Genomic DNA, 18,981 nt, shown 5'->3' with positions numbered 1-18,981 from the left:
GCAAACAAATAAATATGTGCTGAAAATAACCAGTAGGAAACGGGCTGGGACGGGCGTATGGGAGAAACAGAATTTTCCGCACACCCTGCACCCAGCCCTGAGGTCACACTGCAGAACCTCAAGAGTTTGAATGAAAAATGTAAGCAATTTTATTTCTAAAAATGAGAATGTAAGAAAAGAATCTTCAGGTCTTACCAAGACTCAATCAAGGGGAAAGGCGGGTCACGAAAACAAAATCACTCACAAACCTACGTTTCTTCTGCAGGCACCTGGGCAGCGGCTGCCACTCCTCGAAGTGGGGACCTGGGAGGATGTGCAGAAATTCCTCGATTCTGCGCCAACCAGGCCGGGAGAGCCGCTGGGCCAGCCGCATGCTGAGGGAGGCATAGCCGAGATGTCCGTGGGGTTCTGCGGGGGATTAGAGAGCGACACCTGGAGTCAACCAACTCCTCTCTGCCCAATGGGCCATGGGATCTCTTTTTGTTTGTTTGTTTCGGCGGAGGCCATACCCTGTGGTGCTCAGGGCTCCCTCCTGGTGCTGCACTCAGGGATCACAACCTGGGTTGGCCGCATTAAAGGCAAACGTCCTCCACGCTGCCATCCTGGATTTGACTTTGGGGAGGAACACAGTGTGCTCCAGCCTACCCCGCTCAGCCCTGCCATCTCCACCCTCTACCCAATTTCCCAATCTCTCTCTTCTCTCCTTCTCTCTCTCTCTCTCTCCCCCACTCCCGCCCTTACAGCTTTATGGATCAGACCTGGTGGTGCAGAGCTGACGCATGGCTCTGCCCTCACCTCTCCTGGCCCTGAGTCCTGTCTCAAATCAATCTCAGAAAGCTGCTTGGTGCCCCTGTTTGCTGGAAGGTGCCAGTGCCCAGCAGCACGTGCAGAGGGCAGGTGCATGGCCAAACCCCAGCACCGCTGGGTCTGAACATTCAACTGTCTGCCCGGGAAAGATTCCATCGACTCCCACAGAAGAAAAAGTGTTCATCGATTTGGTGAGAAACTTCTCCTATAGAAACTTGGCCCACTGGGGGGAGGGAATGTGGAGAGCTCTAAGCCCAGCCAAGCTACTCTCAGGCATTCTTCCAGGGGGCGAGGCCCCAGGGCACAGCCAAGCCCAAATCTCCCACGGGTGAGAGTGACAGCCCCCAGCATCACAGTCACCCCCAGTCTGAAACCCCCCTCTCTCACAGTGACTCTGAGTCCAGCAGCCCCAACTGCCCACAGTGAGTCAGTTGTGTTGGTCCCCAATCCTCTTACTTGAGGCTGGCCTTTTCCCTGACCAGAGGCTTCCTTGAGTCCAGACCAGCCTCCCCCGCCCTGAGGCCTAAGTGGACAAGTGCCCCCGCTTCCCACCCCCCAGCCCCCATTTTCAAAGAGCATCCCCCAAAAAGCCCCTCTCAGTCCTGGCTTCTGCAAGGGCAGCGCCTTCCCACCAGCAGGATGCCACACCACTGGGGAAATGTGTGTGTGTATGTCTATGTATGTGTCTGTGTGTGTATGTTGGTCCGCATGCATGTGCGTGAAGGCTCAGCTCGCCTATTAGATGGCGTGCATGTGCATGCGTGTGCACGAAGACTCGGCTCACCTGCTCATTCACATCGTCCATCCAGAGGCGCAGGGTCTTCCGATGGTGGGGTAGCTGTTCCTGCCCCCCTGCTGGGGCCGCAGCAGACCGGCCTTCTCCAGGTTCTGTAATGTCAGGATGTGCTCGTAGCCGTATATCTGCCAGAGAAGTTGGGGAGCCTGCTAGATCTCCCACTTCCGAAGAGGGAGCGAACATTTTCATTCTCATTTTGATACTATTGATTTTGAGTCATAGCCGGCAGCATGCAAGACAAGTGCCTTACCCCTTTCTAGCTCTTGGTTTGTTTGTTTTTTTTTGTTTGTTTGTTTGTTTTGCTTTTCAGGTCACACCCGGCGATCCTCAGGGGTTACTCCTGGCTTTGCACTCAGGAATCACTCCTGGCGGTGCTCAGGAAAACGTATGGGATGCTGGGAATCGAACCAGGGTCGGCTGCGTGCAAGGCAAACGCCCTACCCGCTGTGCTATTGCTCCAGCCCCTATCTAGCTCTTTGGACCCCACATTTTCACTTTAAAGTCAGAATGCATGGGCCCAACGTAAGGAAGATAGATGACAGTGTACTGAAATAACTGAGTAAGAAAAGGAGGCCAACCACACCTCCTGACGTGCTATTGTCCAGATGTCTCCTTTGTTTTGTTTGCTTTTGCCCCCCCCACTTCCTGTGCTCAGGGATCAGTGCTGGTGGGGCTCAGGGAACCCATATGGGTGCCGGGGATCGAGCCCAAGTGGGCACATGCAAGGCCAACTGCCTTTTTAATAAATTTCTTCCTTGGCAAATGAGTCACTTAGAAACACTGACCTGGAGAATTTCTCTTTTGTAATAATCCAGAACCTTCTGCTTGACCCCACTGTTGCACACCGACTGCAGGCAAATGAGCCTGAGCACCTTGATGAGTGGATGCTTCTGGGCGATGCAGTCCTCCATGTAACTGTTGACCTAGAGTCATGGCAGATTCATGTGTGAGAGCCGGGTCTGGGCCTGCAGTCCTGGACATTCCCCGGCCCCTGAGAGGCCCAATCAAGGAGAGGCTGGAGATTGGCTCACGCTCCTGCCCACACTCCCTGGACAACCTAAGCTCCAGGGGCTACGGGCGGGTGCAACTGTCCCACTTGTCAGCGACACCTGAGCAGCATCAGAAAAGTAGCAGGGACTGTAGGGAATTTGGGCGCTTGCTTGCTGCAAGTGAGAATGCGGGATTTATTGACAGGCAGACAGGAAAAGGGATCATATAACCCATGCTCTTAAATAATCCCTGATGGGCTTCAATAGTCTTGGGCTTCAGGGCTGGGTCTTGTTTCTCTGAGGACAGCAAACAGCAATGGAACACATGCGCGCGCGCGCGCGCGCGCACACACACACACACACACACACACACACACACACACACACACACCACCCCCGGTCAACTGAAACCTATCCCTTGGCAGAATCTCTTTCCACACATTTTGCACTGCTCTGACAGGTATTTAGGACAGACACAGGAATCAAAGCGATTCCTTTCCTACCTCGAGTTCTGTTTGCCAATCTCGTTAACTATTGGCTAAAACAGTTTTAGTGTTCACGTACCTGATCAGTGTCTATTCCAGACATAAACTCCTGCTCCACGGTTAACTTATCAAAGAAGTCTTCAGACGCTGAAACATAATTAACACACGAGCAACTCAGAAGTGGGATAAATGCTCATTTCTCCCAAAGGCATGCAAAGTAGCAAGCAAGCACCAAGTTTAATTCATCACCAGGAAGGCACATTCCAGAACAGAGAGGCTGACAGCCTGTGCCCCGAGGTGCGCCTAGACACAGAGCCCCGGGGCCTGGGCCCTAGCAGCTTCCCCTTCACACTAATTAAAGCAATTTCCCAAGGGCATTTTACTTTGGTTACTTTGGGGGCCACTCCCGGTGGTGCTCAGGGATCACTCCTGGCAGGCTTCGGAGACCATATGGGACTCCGGGATCCAGCCCGGGCCGGCTGTGTGCCAGGCACTGCAGTACCGCTCCAACTCCAGCTCCTTGCCACATCAAACTGAAACCAACCTCAGCAAGTATTGCCAGGCCTGGCGAAGCAGTGCTGGCGCCACCCAGAGCCTGGGAGAGTCCTGCTGCACCACCAGACCCCGCAGAACCCAACAGTCACACTCGGAACATTTCTGTGAGGACACAGCGGCTGGCACAGGGAACAATGCACAAGTGAAACAGTAGCCGGGCCCCCCCAGAAGTAGCAGGGAGCCAGTGACACACCCTGAGCCTGAGCCCGGGACAGGGCACTCACTCGTCACGTCCCTGAGGAGCTCGGCGATGGAGGTGTGGTTGGCCAGGGAGCCCCGTGTCGCCTGCATGTGGGGTAGCTGGGAGACAATCTGCTTGATCTCGCCCACCGTCTTGGCGTTGTGCCTTTCCTGAGGGAGGGGAGAAGGTCATGACAGTACTGGGGACAGCACTCAGGACCTTGCACACCTGTGTGTGTGCGTGTGCGCACACGCACACACACACACACATACACACACACACATACATGCACACACACACACACACACACACACACACGGGGCATGCCCCAGACACAGCCACAGCAGTGCTGGGAATGCACCCAGGCCACCCACCCTCCCACGCCCCCCCCACACATACAATGTGCCCCAGCTCCAGCCCTGGTTGCCAAGAGTGCATTTTTAAGAATTTGGGTCTTTGGGTTGCCCAGGGCATGTTTGAATCACGTGCAAGGCAGTGCCCCAGCTTTCCTCCTGGCCTGGCACTCAGGGATCACTCCTGGCATGCACCGGGACCACATGGAAGGCTGGGGAGTGAGTCCAGGTCAGCTGCATGCAAGGTAAGCGCCTTACCTGCTGTGCTATCACTCCGGCTCCCCCAACTTAATTTTTAGTGTGAGAAATGGACACAAAACGAATTAGGCTATAACCAGATCCCACAGCCACAGGAAAATAGAAAAGGCAGGTTGGTGGGTCCAGGTACTGCGACAGCCACATCCTGCAGCACTGGGAGACCATGTGGACGGGAGGGAGCCCAGGGTCCACGCAGGCCACACCTGACACTGCATGGTCCCTGCCAGGGATGTGGAGCTCAGCAAACTGTGCCTTGAAGCCACAAAAGGTAACGCTCATATAGCCTGAGACCTCAACAATAGCAAATCAAGTGTAAAACGTTTCCTGGGTCCAAGCTATACAGTGTGGGAGGCGCTTGCTCAGTGCCCGGCCTCCCCACAGAACCCCGAGGCCTGCCAGGAGCCAGCCCTGAGCACTGGCAGCGGGAAGGGAGGGAACTGGACACCATGGCGAGCTCGGAGCTGGAACAGTGAATGCCTGACACTTCTTATCCATAGCTTTATAAGTCACGGTGAGGAAATAAAAAATTGAGGAACAAAACCCAAGTGAGACAAAAGCAACTTCAGAAATACAACAACCATGGGGTCAGAGTGACAGAACAGTGGCGAGGTCCTTGCCTTGCATGCGGCCAGCCTGGGTTCAATCCCTAGCATCCCATGTGGTTGCCTCAGCCCACCAGAAGTGATCCCTGAACGCAGAGCCAGGAGTTAGCCCTGAGCACCTCTGGGTGTGCCTCCCCTCAAAAAACAACAACAAAAAAAAACCAAAGAAATACAAATACTGATATAGTGGAGATAACTCCTAAAAAAGATGAAATCAGGAAATCACCCTTCAAGGGAAAAAGTGATTTTTAAAAACTTCCCCCAGAGTTAAAAAATTCAGCTTCTATCATTTTACTGATTCAGGTTTCAAAAGTGAGCTGAACCCAAACTAAATGAGCAGCAGGAGGGCGCGAGGTGCTAACGAAGCTGGGGGCCGGGGACTGTGCTCTCATTATCACACGCCTTCCCAGCCTGCTCCGGCTGAACCCGGATTCCCTAGATGCAGGAGCTAGTGGAGATGCCGCCACCGCCAGCAGCTGGGAGGAAGGTGGGAGGGACAGGGAGTGCAGATGATGACTGGCAAAGGACCTGACACCAGGAGAGGGCCTGGCACCACCTTTCCCCGGGCGCCCACAGCCCGCCTGCCGCCTGGCGCCAGGCCCCAGTCACCTCAAAGGCGGCCAAGATCACCTTGGCCTTCTTGCTGAGCACGGCGCCCACGGCGTTGAAGTTGCGGTCTTGGATCTCAGCGTAGAGCTCCTCGGCTGAGTTCAGCGGCAGCTTCTTGGACTCTGTGGGCAGGTCCTGCCCGTCACCCTGCCTCTTCAGGGCGAATTTCTCGGGTGGCAGCTTTACATGACCTGCATGGGAGGGGACACCCAAGTGAGACTCCAGAGACTTCCTGTCAGGGGAGAGCACTGGGCTTTGAGTCACTAGATGCGCACGAGCGTAGGACGCTCACGCTTTTCACGCACGGCTTCCCTGCCCTGGCCCGCAGGACGCCTCCTGCCACTGCCAGCCCGAACTGAACTCAGGATGGGGCCACCCGAGGAAACATGCCCCAGGGCGGCCTAACTGCAGGTCTGTCCTGCTGGCGCGTGTAAGTGCATGCAGTCTATACCGACATTTCAACAAGCCAAGAGGAGCCCAGGATGGGGCTGGAGTGATAGCACAGCAGGGAAGGTGATTGCCTTGCACGGGGCAGACCCAGGTTCGAGTCCCAGCATCCCATATGGCCCCCTGAGCACCGCCAGGAGTAACTCCTGAGTGCAGCACCAGGAGTAACCCCTGTGCATTGCCAAGTGTGACCCCTGTCACTGTCCTCCCATTGTTCATCGATTTTGCTCAAGCGGGCCCAGTAACGTCTCCATTTTGAGACTTGTTACTGTGTTTGCCATATAGAACACGTCACGGGTAGCTTGCCAGACGTGGCCATGCAGGCAAGATACTCTCCGAAAAAGAAAAAGAAAAGTCAAAAGAAAAACAAAAACAAAAACAAAAACAAGATCCCAGGAATCATCTCAGCATGGAAGTTTGCTTGAGGGCGGGAGACAGCTCTGACGGCTTCTTTCCTTGCTGTTTCCTTTCTCTGATTTTTGGGCCAAACCCATCAGTGCTCAAGGCTTATTCCTGGCTCTGTGCTCTGGGCTAATTCTTGGCAGTGACTGGGGGAACCATATGCGGTCCTGGGGACCAAACTCACCCTAACTGCTGCACTGCCTCTAGCTCCAAGTTGGTTCCTTTCAAAAAATCATCTCCTCCACTTTCAACACAAATCCCGACGTGTCTACACACAATCAGCTCCACTGCTGTGGGTCCAGAGAGACGGGTCATCGGGGGCAGCGCACGCTCAAGTCCAGCTGTCTGTTCCTCTGAGCACTGCCCCGTGTGGGCCCTGAGCACTGTGGGGTGGGTGCTGAGAATCATAAAGCAACAACAAGAACTCCTGCATCGGAGAATGTGGGGAGAGAAAGTGAACGACGGAAGAAAAATACTTCTCGGATGCCTTCCAAATCCTAAACCCCTCGGAACAGCCCGGGCACCAGCGTCTGGAGACAGCACGCCACGGTGGCCGCGGGACCCGGGGCCTGAGCACATGCTGAGATACACGAGGTCGGCAAGACCTCGCATTCCAGCTCAAAGCAGAGGGGCAGCCGCTGGCCCAGGCAGCCTGCACGCAGCTCCTGCACGGGCCTGCCATCGCCCTCGGTCCAGCCACGGGCGCAGAGCTGGGGGGTTATGGGGAAGCCCAATTTCTCCTTGTTTTTCAGATTTCTCTTAATGGTTTCTTTTTGGGGGGGTCACACCCAGCAATGCACAGGAGTCACTCCTGGCTCTGCACTCAGGAATTACTCCTGGCGGTGCTCAGGGCACCATATGGGATGCTGGGAATTGAACCCGGGCTGAGCCGTGTGCAAGGCAAACGCCCTACCCGCTGTACTATCACTCCAGCCCTCTCCCTTAATTAAATGTTTGATCAGAAGTAAGTGTGTGATGTGAAGAGACTGTGAGCTCCCGAAACTCCTTCCCCACGGAGGCACCCCACGAGCCCCATCTCTGACACCTCTGCACCCAAAACCCTAGCACCTCTGCTAGATCCCTCGAAGGACTTGCAGAAGCACCAGGAGGCAGGGACCCCTCGCACGGGGTGCTCCCGTGCCAGTGAAAGTTCGGAGCAGGAGTCTGGGGAGGGGCTGTGTGTGGCATCACCCCCAGCTGCTGCCAGGCACAGCCCCGGTGGGCCCAGGGCCACGGACTGGCCCCACAGAGTAGAAAATCACCGAGATCAGCCCCACAGTCCCTTGGGCACTGCTTACAACTGTCCCCACAAAAGGAAACAACTTAAGAATTTATCCTTCGGAACAACTTGTAAAAAACAAACCAGAAACACCCCCATAATCATGAAAGAGCAGGAAAACGCTTTGTTGTGTGGAAATGCCTCCATGTGTGGTCCTGTTCTGCTTCCGTGGCCGCTGTCACTGAGCCACGCATTCACCACTGCAGTGACATACACACACACACACGAACACACACACACACACACACACACACACACACATACACATACAACCCATCGCTATCCACTCTGCGATAACCAGCTTGGCACACTGGACAGACAGCACTGTCTGGACTTGGCCAGCACTCAGCAGCTGCAGGGCTCTGTGTCCCCAGAGAAACCCCATGCAGTTAGCTGCATTCCCGTCCTTCCAGACCGGGGCTCTATCCCCAGGGCTGTTTCCCCAGCCCCCGGCCAGGGCCACTCCTGAAGGCGCCGGAGTTACCCCTCTTGCGGCCTGTGGCTCCCTGTTCTGAACAAAAGACACGAATCACACTGTGGGAAACTTCTCAGACTGTATTCCAGCAGGAGCTACTCCCGGCTCAGTGCTCACTGGACGAGGCAGGAGCGTGGATGGAACCGTGCACTGGCTGTGCGCCTGGCACTAGCCCCGTGAGGTTTCCTAGCCCCCACTCAGATCTGAAATGCTACAGAATCTAACATCCGGGGCCAAAGTCCCCTGACCTTGGACCCAGGCACCCCTCAGAAACGCTCTATTCCTCACGCCTCCCTGGGTGGCCCGAGCAGCAGGGCTGCACACCGCATGGCCCTCCGCACAAGGCCTTCACCTCGGTTTCCCCGATGGTGTCCTGGCTCGAGCTCGCTTTAACCTTGGGCTGAAAGTCAGTGCCTGACATTTTCAAGTATTCTGACTTACCCACAAAGGCCACACCTTTAAAACAAGACACTTTTGAGATTGATTTTACTCAGCTAACCTATTAGTAAATGATGTCACTTCACTTACTGTTCTGGATGCCATAAATTTCATCGATGAGTCCTTCGTATGTCGGCTGAGTCGCAAGGGGCGTTAATGAATCCACATTTCAATCAAGCAACAAGAGGTTATCAAAAACAGGAAATATTGAATTCTGACTTTCTGTAAACTCTCTCTTCATCCTCATCAGCATATTGGCCACTTGCTGGGAACAAAGTACAGAATCAGGGAGAGCCTTTTTAGCAATGGGCGGATTTTAAAATGAAGCTAAAAGGAGCCCGGAAATCCAAAATTTAAAAATAAGACAGAAAAGAATGGAACAATAAAATAATACAAGATAGGCCCGTGACAGTATGGTGGGTAGGATGCTTGGCTTGCAGGTGGCTGACACGGGTTCAATTCCTGGCACCACATAGGATCCCTCAAACACTGCCAGGAGTGAGCCCCGAGCACTGCTGGGTATGCAGAGGGTGGGAGGAGGGAGAGGGCGAGAGAGGGAGGGAGAGTCAGGATGGAAAATAAAAGATAAAGAACAGAAAAGAGAAAAGGAAAGAGGGCTGGGAGACAGCAGAGGGGCCAGGGGTCACACCTTGCACGCAGACAGCCTCAATTTGGTGGCCCTAGCACAGAGCCAAGAGCACTACGAGATGGAGCCCCAAACCCCACCCGTAGGAGAGAGGCCTCCCTTCCCGCCCAGGCTCAGCCTTGGCGCACTCGCCCTTGCTGAAGATCTAGGGGATGGTCCTGGACAGGCCTACAGCGTCATCAGGCCCTTGGCCACGTGGTACAGGCTCGTCTGGTCGCTGTCCAAGTAGCACTCCTGTGGGAGAGGGCCAGGCGCGTGGGCACAGGCTCTGTGAGTCAGCACCGAGGCCTCAAGGCAGCATCTCTACTGGGGGCGAGCACTGCTGGGCGGGCGAGGAAAGGCTGGCCTCCGCATGCCCGCGTGACCACACAGCACAACACGCTGGGCTTGCAGAAGGGCAGGTAGCCTCTCTCACATACAGCAGCGAGTGTCACAGGGGACAGCAGGAGGGCAGCCACGGTCTCGGAGAAGGGCCACAAGGTCCATTTAACACACAGACAGAAAGAAACATCTTTGGCCCAGAAAGAGCAAAGAGCACGCACGCGCCCCCCAGCAGGGTGGTTCAGCAGCGCTGACAGAGCACACACGGTCCCCAGCAGGGCCTCAAGATCACTCCTGTGCCTCAATCCCTTCATCCAGCAAGTGCAGAGAGCAGAGGAGAAAAATCACGCAACGCGCTTCACCTGCACTCCACCTGATGGGGCAGCACTGCTGGTGCCCGTCGCGGGACTCTCTTTTTCTTTTTTTTCTTTTTGGGTCACACCCGGCAATGAACTGGGGTTACTCCTGGCTTGTGCACTCAGGAACTACTCCTAGTGGTGCTCCCGGGACCATATGTGATGCTGGGAATCGAACCCACATCGGCCACATGCAAGGCAAACACCCTACCTGCTGTGCTATTGGTCCAGCTCCTCATTGTGGAATCTTTGACACTGTCTAAGGCAGCGGCCAACAGGCGTACACCCCAAAGGCATGAGGACGAGGGGTGCAGACTGAGGGTGGGGTGGAGAGAGAGACCTCCCAGAGAGCCTGGCCCAGAGTGAGCATAACATCCACAAAGATCCCGTAGGATGTCTCTGCCAAGTCTGGGGTGCAGCCTCACACTTCAGTCCAAAACATACTGGTCAGGATGTCCAGAGCGGGAACTGTGTCTGCCTGCGGATAGCTAAGCCGGCTCCTGCCTGGCCTGCCGAGCCCCGAGAACCCAAACAAAACATTCATTTTGAAAAACGGCGTATTACTACAGAGACACTTCTAACAACTCCCACCCGGCGAGGCTCAGGGGATACCCCTGGCTCTGCACTCAGGAATTATTCTGGTGGTGCTTCGGGGACCATATGGGATGCCGGGGATTGAACCTGGGTCAGCTGCGTGCAAGGCAAATGCCCTCCAAATGTATATAGCTCCAGCCCTTGGAATTCCTCTTTAACAGCCACTAGGGTCATAACTGGTGGTGTGTGGGTCCCTCCTGTCCTGAACTCGGGGCTCCCCAGGTGATGTGAGCTCGGGGGCCTTTGTGGTTCAGGGCGGGAGAGAAGGCGTGAATGCAGCATCCACGGGGGCGTGTGGGGCCTTCGGCTCCGACCTGTCTCGGGTCTGTCTGTTGGGATGGCCTTGCCCCGCCCACGCAGGGCCACAAGCAACCCTGGGTGTGACCGAGACAGCTCCTATCCTCAGCTGGGCTGACCAAGCCGCCTCCTCAACGCTTCCGCACTGCTGACTGGGAAAGGGAGCAGAGAGACCGCTCCCAGACCTGCAATGGCTTGGATGGAAGGCGAACCCCTAGTCCTGTCACCACACAGGGGCAGGCAGGCCCCTGTCCTGTCACCACACAGGGGCATGCAAGCCTGTGTCTTGTCACCAAACAAGGCCATGCAAGCCCCTCCCTGCTTCATGACTGGGGTGGGGAGAGACCATCAGGGGAGCCCAGGAAAGTTCTGGATTCCACAGGCTGAAGCCCAGAGACGTGAGCAAACCCACAGGGAGCTGGGTGACAGCAGCCCAGAACCCAAGCGAGTCCCAGGTTCTTTCTCTTAAGGTGCAGCTGAGACCAACATGCCGAGGGGAAATGGTGCGCGGAAATCTGGTGATGCACCTGCATTCTAGAAAGGTCGTGTCTTGAGACCAGCAGCAGAAGTACCACAAATCAACTCACACGCCCAAGGAATGCAGGGAAACGTGGTCGCATCTCAAACACACCTGCACAAGCTTCCAATGGCAGAGGGCGCAGAGGGCGCAGACAGGCACTGGGAGCGTTGGGGCCGTGCACGGGTTCAGGCTGACTCCCTGGCTTGGCTCTGGGGGTGACACCTGACGGGGCTTGGGGGACCGTATGGGGTGCCAGGGAATGAACCCGGGTCTGCAAGGGACAAGGCAAGTGCCCTACCCACCTTACTATCTCTCTGGCCCGGTACGCCGTTTTTTGAAGACATTATCAAGCCGATGTGTTTCCCCCTTGCATCTTCCCCTTCATTCCAGTATTTATTTTCCCTTTCCCTCCCTTTCTGGCTGAGGCTGAGGGTCGCACACTTTAGGTGGTGGTTACCCACTTGGGGGGGGGTCCCCCACTCGTCCTGCCAGAACTCCAGCCATGCCTAATTTTCCCTATTTCCAGTGAAGAATGTGCCATAGGAAAAACAACTGGGTGAAAACTCAAATAAATCAATGCTTTTGGGTCTACAGATTATCTTAAGGGACTCAGCATGGAGAAACCTCACCCCACAGAAGAAAGAGCCAGAGTTCTGGCCCGGGCACCCCTAAGAGCCAAGATGACACTTTGAAAGAGAAATTTTTCAGAAGTGCTCCCTGTCATAAAGATAGTAAACAAAACATATAAAATCATATTTGCAAACAAAAAACAACCTTTCAGAAAGAGACAATATTTAAAAAAGAAAAACTCCGGGGGGCCAGATAGATAGTATAGTGGGAAGGTGCTTCCCTGGCATCAAAGAGTCAAATATGGACACCTGAGGACCCCTAAGAGTAACCCCTGAGCATCACCAGGTGAGGCCCCAAGCAAAAACCAAAGCAAAGCAAACAAATAAATATGTGCTGAAAATAACCAGTAGGAAACAGGCTGGGACGGGCGTGTGGGAGAAACAGAATTTCCCGCACACCCTGCACCCAGACCTGAGGTCACACTGCAGAACCTCAAGAGTTTGAATGAAAAATGTAAGCAATTTTATTTCTTGAAAATGAGAATGTAAGATTAGAGTCTTCAGGTCTTGCCAAGACTCAATCAATGGGAAAGGCGAATCATGGAAACAAAATCACTCACAAAGGGCTAACTGGAAAAACGCAGTGAGAGACTTGACTATTTCTGGCTGGAGCGGTCCTGCCTTCCACTCTCAAAGCTTCCTCCACAGTGAATTCAGGGTGGGACAGGCACAAGGACAAACATCGAACAGCAGCAGAGAAACACCAGAAATAAACACATTTAAGGACAATTAATTTTTGAGAGTTCAGTAAGAGCAACAACAATTTTAAGCCAATTTGTTGGAACAGGAGGGTCTCCATAAGCAAGAGGAGCAGCGGCCCGAGAGACAGCACAGGGGAAGGTGCTGGTCTTGCACGCAGCCAATCTGGGTTCTAGCCCCAGCACCACATATGGTCCCCGAGCATGCGCAGGAGTGATCCTTGAGCACAGAACCAGGAGTAAACCTTGAGCACTGCTGGGTGTGGCCCAACTCCCATCTCTCCCCAAAAGGAAGAAACTGGACACTTCCAGGAATCACTAAAATGCCAGTGTGAGTGTCACCATCACAAATGAGGCAGAAACGAGTGTCAAGTTCAAAGGGCAAACACTGAACATACTCTGAAGGCGCCCTCCGACTCCATGGAGAGAAGATCCCCGTCGAAGGGAATGAGGTCCAGGCTGTACTCCTCCCTACGGATGAAGGAGCCCAGGACGCCCAGGTCCTTAAGCCGCTGCGCACACAGCAGGCTACGCCGGGACACAAACAAAATGTGGAAATTTCTTGTGGGGCCACGTCTGTCTTCACTGCAAGAGAAGGACCGTGCGTTGGCCCGAAGCCCCGACGCGAGGACTGCTCCCCAGGGCCCCACCTGTGCCTGACACACAGTGGGCTCTAAAGAGACGCTTATGAGCTAACCCCCCACTACTGACTCGGCCCACGTTTCGAGTTTTCCTGCTCTCTTGATGTGATGCTTTTTCTGGAAACCGCTGACCTGTGCTCTGCCAAGGGGCAGTGCTGCTTCTCTTGGGCCATTGATGGGACATGAAAACTCTCAGGGTTGGGGCTGGAGCAACAGCGCAGTGGGTAGGGCGTTTGCCTTGCACGCGGCCAACTCGGATTCGATTCCCAGTTCCCAGCATCCTATATGGTCCCCTGAGCACCACCGGGGGTAATTCCTGAGTACAGAGCCAGGAGTAATCCCTGTGCATTGCCGGGTTTCACCCAAAAAGAGGGAAAAGAACCCCAAAAACCTCTCAGGGTTATTGCAATGGACATCTGTTTCTTGCAGAAAAAAAAAATGTTTCTATTTAATCAAGCGATGTCTCTAGGAAAATAAATGGTTGCTTCACACCGTGCCCGATCTTGCGCAAATACCCCGCATGCTTTTAAGTCCGTCCGTAGGGGCCACGTCGATCAAACGTAATGCAGACTGGGCTGGTGCACTTCCTCCATAGATGCTGCAGCATTAAATTTTAATCAGCTTCGTCTGACTTTGCTTATGAAATTTGAGCATATGGTATTCAGTACTTGAAAAAGAACCACTAGCTGTTTTTCTTTTTATAAAAAAATCTGGGTCCTTCTACTGAGACAGGCCGGAGCTTCCTACTGTCCTGAGAGAGAGGGTTTCTGTGGTTTGCCCTGCCTCCCCAAGCCCCAATGCACAAAGTTTCCCATTCTCTATTTATAGTTTTTGGGCCACACCTGCAGGTGCTCAGGGATAACTCCTGGCTATGCACTCAGAAGTCACTCCTGGAAGACTTGGGGACCACACTGGGTTCCGAGGATCTATCCTTGTCTGACTGCAGACTATCCTACTCCTGACCCCCCATTCTCCTCCGACACACTCTCACATCTGTCCAAAGATCCACTTCTTAAAGCACTGGCAAGCAAAGGTGTCCTGATGAGCACTAAAACCACTAGAGGAATGATTCCGTATGGACCATGTATCAGTTCTGAGATACCTAAGCACATTTTCAGCAATTATATCCATCAGTTCTAGCCGGGGTCTGATGAAAAAAATGATATTCTTAACATCCGCTGCTTGCAAGCGGCTTTCTTTGAGTGTGAACATTTTCTCCACCTCATGTTCTGAGGAAAGCACACATAGAAATGGTGAACAGAACCCCTAAAGCTTAGCAGCCGACCCTAACTCAGACATCACTGCAGGCAGCCAACCCTGGTTGGATTGCCGGCCTCCCACACCATCCCCAAACACCAACAAGAGTCATTCCTGAGTGCAGAGCTAGGGGTAAGTCTGAGCACTGCCAGGGGTGGCCCAAATAAAATAGACCAACAACAAAAACTCAGGTGTTCTAACACTCTCACTCCAAAGCACAGTAGACTTTAGTGTTGGGTCAGAGAATGCAGGGGTTAAGGTACATGCCTGACACATGACTGCCAACTTCGCCCCCTGGCACCACAAGGGTCTCAAGCATTGCCATGTGCATCCCAAGAGAGGCCACTAGAGTGGCCTGGGATATCCCTGCCACCACAGCACCAAGCCTCATCGAACTGCTAAGAATCACCTCCAGGAGGTGCCCTGGGGCAGTGCTCAGGAGACCCGGGGCCAGGGAGATAGTACAGTGGGTAAGGTGCTTGCTTTGCATTCAGCTGACCCGGGGTTCTATCCCCAGCACCCCATACTGTCCACTGAGCACTGCCAGGAGTGATCCTAAGTGCAAAGCCAGGAGTAAGTCCTGAGCACTGCCTGGCACAAGCCCCCAAATAAAATTCAAAACCACTTTAGGATAAAAATTTAGATTCCCCAAAGGCAGGTGTATAAATTCAGGCTGAAGTAACCAATCCTGTGTCTGAAAAACTTGGAGCCACATGAAGTAACAATCAGAAGACATGCCGCTCCGTCAAGGAGAAGAGGGGGGTGCACACCCACCCTTGAAAGGTCCACTGAAGGCTCCTATGCTGCCCGAGCCCCTGAGCTGCTTGTGCCCATGTAGCCGAGCAAATGCGGTGCCCGCAGCTCTCCTTGAGATGGGGACTTTTGTGCTTTCCTTTCTAATGTTGGGATGTGTGTAGGGGCTCTCTCTGTCTTTGGAGAAGCCCACGGTCTCTCCTGAAATGTTACTCTCTCTCCGCTCATCCTCTTCCTAAAGGTCACCAAATAAAATGTTTTTTTTTTTACTTCAAATAAATAAACAAAAGGTCCACAGAAGATAAAACATTTACCACTCATAACAGCGTCAGTGATTCTAAAAACCAGACAGCTCTGCACACCAGTTACTCCAGAAGTGGAACATCATATTACTCTTGCTAGAGTCCAGAATGACAGTTTCAAAAAAAGTAATAATAACCAAAACCTTTTTACCTTTAGAAGTGAATACTGTGCAATCAAGTCAAACGGTCCTGTGAGATACTCATCCCAAACTATTGCCTGCGGGAGGGAAAAGCATCCCATTCTTTTAGTAAAAGCAATTTCAGTAACGGCCAACAGCAAACAACAGTCATTTGCAAACTCTGGACAAACAAAACTTGCAGTTAGCAATAGCTGACCACACTCATATTCCGTGGCCTGAAGAAAAACAGTGTCAGGGCAAGGGGTGCTACTGGCCACGGAAGCACATTCACTGTCATCCACAAAGAGTGTGTATGCAGTGTCCTGGGGTCAGACTGGGGTCATGAACCCCGTGGGTGAACTGCCAAGGAAACCGTTCAACCCAGCATGTAATAGGCGTCATATAATCCAGCATCAATCAAATGAAAACCTCTCGTATAGGTATCCCATAGGTATCTTAATTCTGAGAGAGTATTTGGAAAACTGGGACAGTGTCATGTGCCCCTGAGAGAGTCAGGCCTCCAGCTGACCTTCGCCTCTACCTAGGCAAGGATGGTGTCACTGAGGGCCAGGACGAATGCCAAGCGGCCTGTGAGCATTTCGCCTGTGCGACACCAGGGTCCTTCTTCCTCATTTGGAGTAACTGATTGCGCGAACCTTGGAGGAACAGGCAGCTGGGAGAAGTGGTACCCGGGGTAGCATGCAGCGCCACCCCGCACACGGGGACAGCGGGGAGTGCCTGGACGCGGGGCTGTGCTCGTCCTGCTGAGATGGACTCGGGTCGCTCCTGTTTTCCTTCCCAGAGCCGAGCCACAGGTGCGCGGAGCGCAACACCCCCTCTCTCGGGGCTGCCGACACTGGGGGGCGCTCCCGGACCCAGAGGCCACTGACCGCTCCGGCCCTCAGCTTGCTGCCCGCACACATGTCCAGGAACTCGTGCAGCACGTTCGGGTTCACCGCTGGGCCCCGCCACCACGTGAGGCTGCGGTCACGTGAAAAGTGACATCACACCCCCTCATCTCCCTCCATCCCGCTAGGAGCGCTGGGGGTGCCCCACCGAGCCAAGGCACAGGCCGCCGAGACTCAGTGCTCCCCGGGGGCTGTACAGACCCCCCAGACCCCCAGCAAAGCCGCGGCACAGCGCTGCCTCTACTCCCTCGGAGGGACCCTCCCTGGAAGCTGGGGGCAGGGGGACGAGGGCGCCCTGTCGTCATGTCCCCTGCACTGCCAGCTGGCCTTGCGAGGGCATGTTCCCCCCCATTGCCCCGGCTCCTGGGAGCGGTCTCAGGGGGTCCTCGGGTTCCCCTGGCCATCGCCGGGTCCTGCCCAGTGAGGGACCCACCAGCAGCCCCAGCAGGCCAGTGAGCGGCTCGCTGCGCCCTCTGCTGGCCGCCGTGCGAACTGCACAGGTGCTGGACCCTGCCTGGCGCAGGTGTCCCGGCCCACACGCACCCAACAGCGCCTCGCTCAGGCCCGCGTCCCCGCGTCCCGGGGGTTCCCTGCCCGCCCCTCGGGGGCCGGCCCGTGGCTGCTGAGCCGCAGGAGGTGGGGCTGCCCGTGCAGCGGTCCCTGGGGGGCCTCCGGCCGGATGCCCGAGCTCCGTGGCGCCTGGTTGTTTGGCGGGAGCCGGAGCAAGGCTGGCGCCTCCCGGTGGGCGAACCCCGGCGCCCGTCTCCCCGACGCGGGGTGGACCCCAGCCCCTGGCGCCCAGCGAGGCGCACCCCGAGGCCACGTGACCGTCTTTTCTGGGGGCGGGGGCAGCGGCGGACTGGTCGCAGGGAACGCAGGGCGCGCGAGTCCTGGGTCGCAGGAGTCTCAGTCCGGAGGCATCTGTCCGCGGGGCCCGGGCTGTGGAGGCTGCGGCAGGACTGGACGGTGGCCTCGGCATCCGGCCCCTCGTGCGGGGCGGGGACCCCTGGCGTGCGGCACGGGGGGGGGGGGGGGGCGGGGTTCTGGTCTGGTGGCGGTGGTATCGGGCTCAGGCTTCGAGCTCCGTGTCTCCCTCGTCGGGGGCGCGGGGCTCCGTGCGGTCTAGGAGATGGGGTCAGCGGCGGTCCGGGCGGCCCGCACATGCCGGCAGGGGACTGTCCCCGCTGAAGCGCCCCCACCCGAGACTCACCACGCACCCCCACGCCTGCTCGGGCTTGCCCTCCACTCCAGGTGGGGAAACTGAAGCTCAAAGGTACGTGAGGCATGTACGGGCTCGGCTTCTTCTGACCCCGAGGTCTGGGGTCTCTCCTGCATCCCCTTCTCCCTGAAGGAGTGGCCGGACCTGTGCCCCCAGGCCGCGGGGGCTGGTCATGGGGGGGGCACTTTCCTCTCCCCACCGAGCCCTGCTGCTGTTGCGGCTGGGTGCGAACCCCCGGGAACCCCCAGCCCACTGGGTCTCCTTGGACCCTCCGGCCACGGACTGCTGGTCGCGGGCCTTGCGGGTCCTCACGGCCCCTGGGGCCTCGACTTCCCTTCCTGTGCCAGAAATCAACCCAGAGAGAGGCCAGTGCACAACTGCCATAGAACCTACGCTCAATGGCTCCCAGAACTATTGCGGGGGGAGGGTCCCAGGCTTTGATGCTTGCAGAAGTTTAGTGAAATTTTACTGACAGTGAGGGAGAAAAAGTCTTTCTTGGGGGTGGGGGCAGAGGGAGAGGCCCAAATGCCCAGGTGCGTTTGCCTGGCACATGACCCAACCTGAGTTCAATCCTAGGCTTCCCATAGGGACCCTGAGCTCCACCAAGAGTAATTCTTGAGTGCAGAGCCAGGAGTAAGCCCTGAGCACTACCGGGTGTGATCCAAAATAAGGGTGTTTGCCTTGCAAGCGGCCAACATGGCGACCCGAGTTCTCTTGAGCGCCCGGCAAGCTACCGAGAGTATCTCGCCCGCACAGCAAAGCCTGGCAAGCTACCCGTGACGTATCATATTCGATATACCAAACACAGTAACAATTGTCACAGTGGAGACGTTACTGGGCCTGCTCGAGCAAATCAATGAACAGTGTCAGTGACGGGGACCGTTGGGGCCATGCCTGGCGATGCTCAGGGGCCACCCCTGGCAGACCCAGGGGGACCTTATGGGGTGCCGGGATTCGACCCCGAGTCTTCTGCACGCCAAGCAAGTGCCCTGTCTGCTGTAGTGTCTCTGGCTCCCAGACGCTTCTTTTAAAGAATCAAGAACAT

The 18,981-nt window shown here is 55.4% G+C and overlaps 1 pseudogene; it reads right to left on the bottom strand.

Annotated features, from left to right (window-relative positions):
* The window catches only part of LOC130024592 (CAP-Gly domain-containing linker protein 1-like), a 76,813-nt pseudogene that overhangs the window by 9,011 nt on the left and 48,821 nt on the right, over positions 1-18,981 (bottom strand).

This window comes from Sorex fumeus, unplaced genomic scaffold (assembly GCF_029834395.1).
Source record: "Sorex fumeus unplaced genomic scaffold, SorFum_2.1 ptg000029l, whole genome shotgun sequence".
Classification (NCBI taxonomy): domain Eukaryota; kingdom Metazoa; phylum Chordata; class Mammalia; order Eulipotyphla; family Soricidae; genus Sorex; species Sorex fumeus.
Note: the sequence above shows the minus strand (reverse complement) of the source record. Positions and strands in the feature narration are given on the sequence as shown.